General features: G+C 40.7%; 1 protein-coding gene across 10 annotated transcripts in view; it reads left to right on the top strand.

Moving 5' to 3' along the window:
* The window catches only part of LOC121039624 (zinc finger protein 705A-like), a 35,505-nt gene that overhangs the window by 8,026 nt on the left and 21,479 nt on the right, over positions 1–6,000 (top strand). For 8 of the 10 annotated variants that reach the window (XM_040489847.1, XM_040489839.1, XM_040489841.1 and 5 more), the window contains 2 exons: positions 4,216–4,496; positions 4,765–4,835. The gene's annotated coding sequence lies outside the window, so the exon portion shown is untranslated. Of the gene's footprint in view, positions 1–311; positions 336–4,215; positions 4,497–4,764; positions 4,836–6,000 lie in introns of those variants that run through there. The other 2 variants (XM_040489846.1, XM_040489848.1) reach the window with 2 other exon arrangements.

Genomic DNA, 6,000 nt, shown 5'->3' with positions numbered 1-6,000 from the left:
CTCTCTCTCTCTCTCTCTCCCTCCCTCCCTCCCTCCCTCCCTCTCTCTCCCTCTCCCTCTCTCTCTCTCTCCCTCTCTCTCTTTCTCCCTCCCTCTCTCTCTCCCTCCCCCCTCTCAAAAATAAACATTAAAAAAATAATAAAATAAGATGAACAGTTGAAAGCATCTACCTCCAAAATTACCTACCTTATTTGTGAAATAAGTTACCAGCCATCTGATGAATGAAAGAGGAAGGACAAGTCTATGGAAATTCATCTGTCATAGCTAAATTTTGAAATAGCATTTATTTTGCATGGGAGTTGGAATTTACATGCAAGACCTAACACGATTGCCAGGTATTTTTGAGAAATGACCAAAATGACCTGAGATACAGTTGTGTATTTACTGTGCTGTCTACTGGAATTATTTCATTGTGAGAGGCAGAAATTTTCAGCCAAAAGATTTTCTCTGCAGACATAGAGATTGCACTTAAATGTATAATTCAGTTGTGAATGAGATGGCGGTGAAAGTATTTACTGCATTGTGCTCTGTTTTAATATTTTATTTATTTTCCCATTAGCCAAAAGATAAAGTATAAGGCTGGCTTCCCATTTTAATTATAAATTAATAAATTCTTAACATGTTCTTGAAAGCCCCCTAACACTCTCCTCCTCCACCCTAGTAACATAGTTTATGTATGCTGCATCATAATATATTTGCAGATGTTCATATTTATTCAGCTTTCATCTTATCTTCAAGCCCAGATTTCCCCCAGGGAGTTTGAGGTTTGTGTCCGTGGAATCCCAGGGTGTCTGCTTCCCTCCTATATCTGTCTTTAGACATTTGTTGTATCAAAGCAGCATCTTAAATCTGAATTTTACTGTTAGCAGTAATCAGTCCCCCATTCTCATGTCCTGTTTTTGACTATTTGTGTCCCTTTTCCATTTTTGTCTTTAATCTGTTTCATTATTTTGACTGCCTACTCCAAGGTTTTAGAGCTGTGCTATCCAATAAAGTAACCACTAGTGACATGTGCTTATTAAATTTAGATTAATTACAATTAAATAACTAAACTTAAGACCCTCAGTAATGCTAGCCAGATTTCAGGTGTTCTTTTTTTTTTAATTTTAAAATTTTTTCAAAAGTTTATTTACTTTTGAGAGAGCATGAGTGAAGGAAGGGCAGAGAGAGAGGGAGACACAGAATCCGAAGCAAGCTCCAGGCTCTGAGCTGTCAGCACAGACCCCAATGCGGGGCTCCAACCTGCGAACCGCAAGGGCATGACCTGAGCCAGAGTTGGATGCTTATGTAACTGAGCCCCCCCCCAAGGCGCCCCAGATTTTAGGTGCCCTTTAATGACATGGATCTGATTGCTGCTGTGTGGATAATGTAGGTAACAGAGCATTTCCTTCATCACAGCAAGTTCCACCGAACTTCTTGTTCTACATCTTATGTTTTTACTGGACTTTTTTGGCTTATAAGTAATTTCTTTTCTGCTTCTCCCTATTCCCTTTAATGGGTTTCCTCAAGTAGTTTTTTCATTTTATTTCTTTTCTTGATGTAAGTGCTTATATCATCTATTTAATCTTTAATTAATTAAATATTTAAGATAAAATTTTCTGTGAATATCGCTTTAGTTTGTTCCGTTGGTACATTTATATATGTATAGGGACATTGCAGGTTCCTTTTTTTTTTTAATGCGAGGTTTTCCTCCATCCTTGTCACAAGCCCTTTGTATTCAGGGACCGTTGTGCACTGTAAAGGGGGATCTTCTCTTTGGGAGTGTGATGCTTTCATATATGAAATTCTAGAATAATTATAAATTTCATTCTCTTTTCACCTTTTCTGAACAGCTTTGGATGTACTGGATGTTAAAAATTATGCAAGGTTGGATTTTGATTTGTGATCAAATGAGCTGATAGGTTTTTCCATTTACAGTATTAATTTGAAAGATACAGTTGTTCTAGTTTTATACTTCTTCATACTTAAAGCTATTTTCCTGTACTCTGTGCCTTTGCTTTCCAATCTGTGTATTGCTAGAAGGTTAGAGGCAAGAAGGCAAGACTCTCTTGGTTAACCTGTAAACTGCCGTCTCCCCAGCACCTGGAATAGCTTGGCCCATCACTGGTCTTGGGATTTGAGGGAGCTCGCTTAATAATATCATTTCTTCAGACTGCACTTCGGAAAGAAAAGGAAACACAGGCGAATGGGAATAGATACCAGTCATTTTTTTTGGCACATCTGTTGGAGAACCTGGTTTTGGAATGGAGAAAACAAATGTTGCACCCCAGACCTAAGCAGCTATGTTCAGATAGCCTGGGAAGGACTGGGAAATCTTAATGGTTAGTTAGCAGTGCTCTAAAAAATAGTGAGGTGATACTGAGGATGCAGAAGGCCTTCTTCCCAGTGACCCTTTAAGAGATCTCGAGGGAGGGGCTGAGCTGTGTAATCACCCATCCTAAAGTCATCAAAGACGTGTCACTATTCCTGGTTGGGTGGGAAGTTGGTTAGTATAGTGTTGTGTGAATGAATGGATAACTTGGAACTGTTAAATAGGTTTTATTGGTTCTAAAGTTGGCTTATATAGCTATTTTATTTATTTATTTATTTATTTATTTATTTATTTATTTATATTCATTTTTGAGAGACAGAGAGAGACAGAGTGTGAGCAGGGGAAGGGCAGAGAGGGACACACAGAATCCGAAGCAGGCTCCAGGCTCTGAGCTGTCAGCACAGGGCCTGACCCGGGGCTCGAACTTGTGAACTGCGAGATCATGACCTGAGCCGAAATCCGGAGTCGGAGGCTTAACCGACTGAGCCACCCAGCTGTTCCCGTCCACGAATCTTTCTGAAATCCATCTCTTGTGATAGTTGAGGAAGAGTTTACTTGGTTATGAGGTTAAAGGTCACAGTTGGTTCCCCACTTTGTTCAGTGAATGTCCTTTTATACCTCACTTGAGTTTTTACTATGATCCTCAAATCATTCTTTGTCTATGAATTACAGCCTCTATGGGGATGGGGGCACTTTTGTTTTGTATTGCTGTATATATGTTTTTCCAAACAGTGCATTTTCACGCACGAATTGCTTTTTTGTATGTTTTAATACTTCTTTATTGAAATAATTCATAAAATTATTTTTTGTCATATTATTTCATTTGTTATCTTTACCACTAACATGGGTTTTCTAGGTTGTGGGCTTGTATTTCACAGCTTTCAATGATTTTTTATTTAATCCTTTTACCTTTTGCTCATTTTAAGCCTGTCTATGACATTAATGAGTGACTTTTCAGCAGTGTGTCTGTTCCTTTCTCTTCTCTCCCAATGTGGTCTCTTTTAAATGATTTTTTAACTTTATTTTTGAAAGTTTTGGAGTTTTGCCAAGTCACTTCCTTCTTCCCTTGTCTTGTAATCTCTTTCATCCTAATTCTGCTTTGAAGTCCTATTTTTAAGGTTTCTAATGATTTGTTGTCTATCCATTACTAAAATTATTGGATAGCTTCTAAAGATGTTTTGCTCCAAGCCACGGGATTCTTTGAATATTAATATTCAATTACTTTTTCACTCCTGCCTCTTTCTTTTTAATAGCTACTGTGTTGGTTACTTTTTTCATGTCATTTTTATGAAGTTGAATTCTTAAACCCAATGAATTCATGATGGTAGTTTGCAGAAAAGTAAATGTCGGGGTTGTGCTATAGGAGGACCTCTTCCTGGCTCAAAATAATGACTGTTTAACACAGGACATTTGGAAAGTTTGTGGGACCTAGTTGGGAGTTTTCATAATATAAGAAATAATGAGCTACTGAGCTGCTTTTTATTTATGGTTCTTATTCATTCATGTCCCTCTTTGATGCCTACCACTTGGAAACACAGACAAAGCACAGTGATACGTAGGTAAAATTTTCCTTCCTACTCATAGGACTTTCCTGTTCCTATGTGTAGGGATTCCCTGGATATCCCTAGATTTCCTTTGAATAAAAATTCTAAAGGTAGAACATAATTTTACATTTCAATCTAAATTTGTCTTGAAGGCAAAATCTAACATAATCCCACGGCCAGTGCGTTACTAGTTTCCTGAGATCTTCCTTCTCTCTCCTTGGACTCTCCCATATGCTCTGGATAACTCAGTTGGTAAACCATATTTATAGAGAATCTTTTGGGCATTGTGAAGTGTCCTGGATATTGGCTACCTTTCTCCAGTTATCAGATGCTTGCATTAATACAGAGTTTCTCTTCCAGATCTGAATCAAAGTTCTGTCCTCTCCACTGGGTGACTCATAGGAAAACAAGAGGATACAGTACCCAGAATCCAGCTGTCACCTCCCCAGAAATTTAAACACTTCTCCAGTTCCTCAGACCCTTCAACTCACCCCAGAAGGCAAAAGATTCAATTCTCCATCATAGTACATGCATACAACGGGCAGAGAGCACAGCTTGGTAATCACCTTGGCATTGCCTATCTCTGTGATGCTGAAGACATTCTCATCTCTGTGCATTACAGAAGAGATTCAGATTTCCAGGTGTGGACCAGTGTGCAGGGGAGGGGTGTTCCCACTGTTCTGAAGGGCAGGTACCTTGAAGCTCAAGAGAGGTACTCAGAAGGGTATAGAGTCTCAGTCCAAGTGCCCTAAAAGGGAAAATATTGGTATAAAAGCTTAGGGCAGAGTTGGAACAGGATATCCAACCACTTTCTGGCCTCGTAGCCGTGGAGAAGGACAGCAAGGGACCGGGGTGAAACTGGGGCTCTTGTCAGTCTTGGAGATGAATGCCAGTTTTCTTCCTCTACAGAGTTGGTAAGCTTTGGAAGATGCTAGTGGAGCATTCTGCACTATGGAGACATGTACGTGACACCTTACAGGGTACGTATGGACTCTGGGAAAATGCTTGAGGGGATCCGCTTTATGTGGATGGCAGCTGGGATGGCATTTCTTACACAAAACCCATCTTGGGCCCTCCAGAGACTGTATATATGATGGCTCAGTGGAGCTTTGATACTGTCCAAGAGCCCTGAACAGCAGTCATTCCACTTTTTTTTTTTTTTAATCTTTATTTATTTTCAAGAGAGAGACCGACAGTGTGCAAGTGGGGGAGGAACAGAGAGAGAGGGAGACACAGAATCCGAACTAAACTCTAGTTGCGTGTCGCATACTTGAGGAAACTCCCAGTCACCAAACTTCCCCAATTCCTGGCAAGTCTAGAACTGCACAACTCTAAAATGTCCAAGTCCAAGTCATGGATCTTTGAGGAAAGTGACTTCTCTTCACTATTCTTCCAACACAACTTTGGCCTGGACCCTGTTCCTGTCTTCATGACAGGTAGGTGGTGACCTGGTCCAGGCTGAAGGCTCTGCATTTCGTGGGAGTAGTGGACATTTCCTTGAGTGTCAGGAAAGGGGCTCATGATGGCCCTCTCTGAGGTTGATGGGTTCTACCACCTAAAACTGGTGAACTTCTCAGCAGATGGATTCCTACAGGCAGTAGTCTGTATCTTCAGAAGCTTTAGAAACTCAGTAGGAGGAGAGCGAATGGTCTCATGAGCCAAGTATTGTCTCCACTAGAAAAGATGGATTCACTGCAGCCGCTGGAGCCACATATTCCTCCCACCACTGAAGCCTTGCCCTCTACTTGACACATGTGTGGTGGCCTCAGGCCCAGACCCCAAATCTTCAACCTCCTGGAAGTCCACGCCCCATGTCAGAAGGGAGGATGCCAAGGCTTTTCCACAGGAAGTTCTGCGCTACTTTGGTCCCCTTTAGTTCCAGCCCAACCTTATCCCGAAGGGTGGAAGTGATGCCACAAAAGGACTCGGTCCCATTTCTCACCACCCTTACTTACAAACCATATGCCCTTTTTATCCTTTCTCTTCCTGCAAGTGGTTATCCATCTGGGGTTCCTATTTTTCTGAGACATTTGAAACCGTGAGGACATAACTCATAAACTGTGGTCAGGCAATAGGCTTTTGAGCCAGATAAATATGAGCAAATAGTTGAGTAAATTGTATGCTGTATGGTTTTTGTCAGGTCAT

This window comes from Herpailurus yagouaroundi, unplaced genomic scaffold (assembly GCF_014898765.1).
Source record: "Herpailurus yagouaroundi ecotype Mexico unplaced genomic scaffold, PumYag 181, whole genome shotgun sequence".
Taxonomy (NCBI): Eukaryota; Metazoa; Chordata; class Mammalia; order Carnivora; family Felidae; genus Herpailurus; species Herpailurus yagouaroundi.
This window is presented reverse-complemented; position numbering and strand designations above follow the sequence as displayed.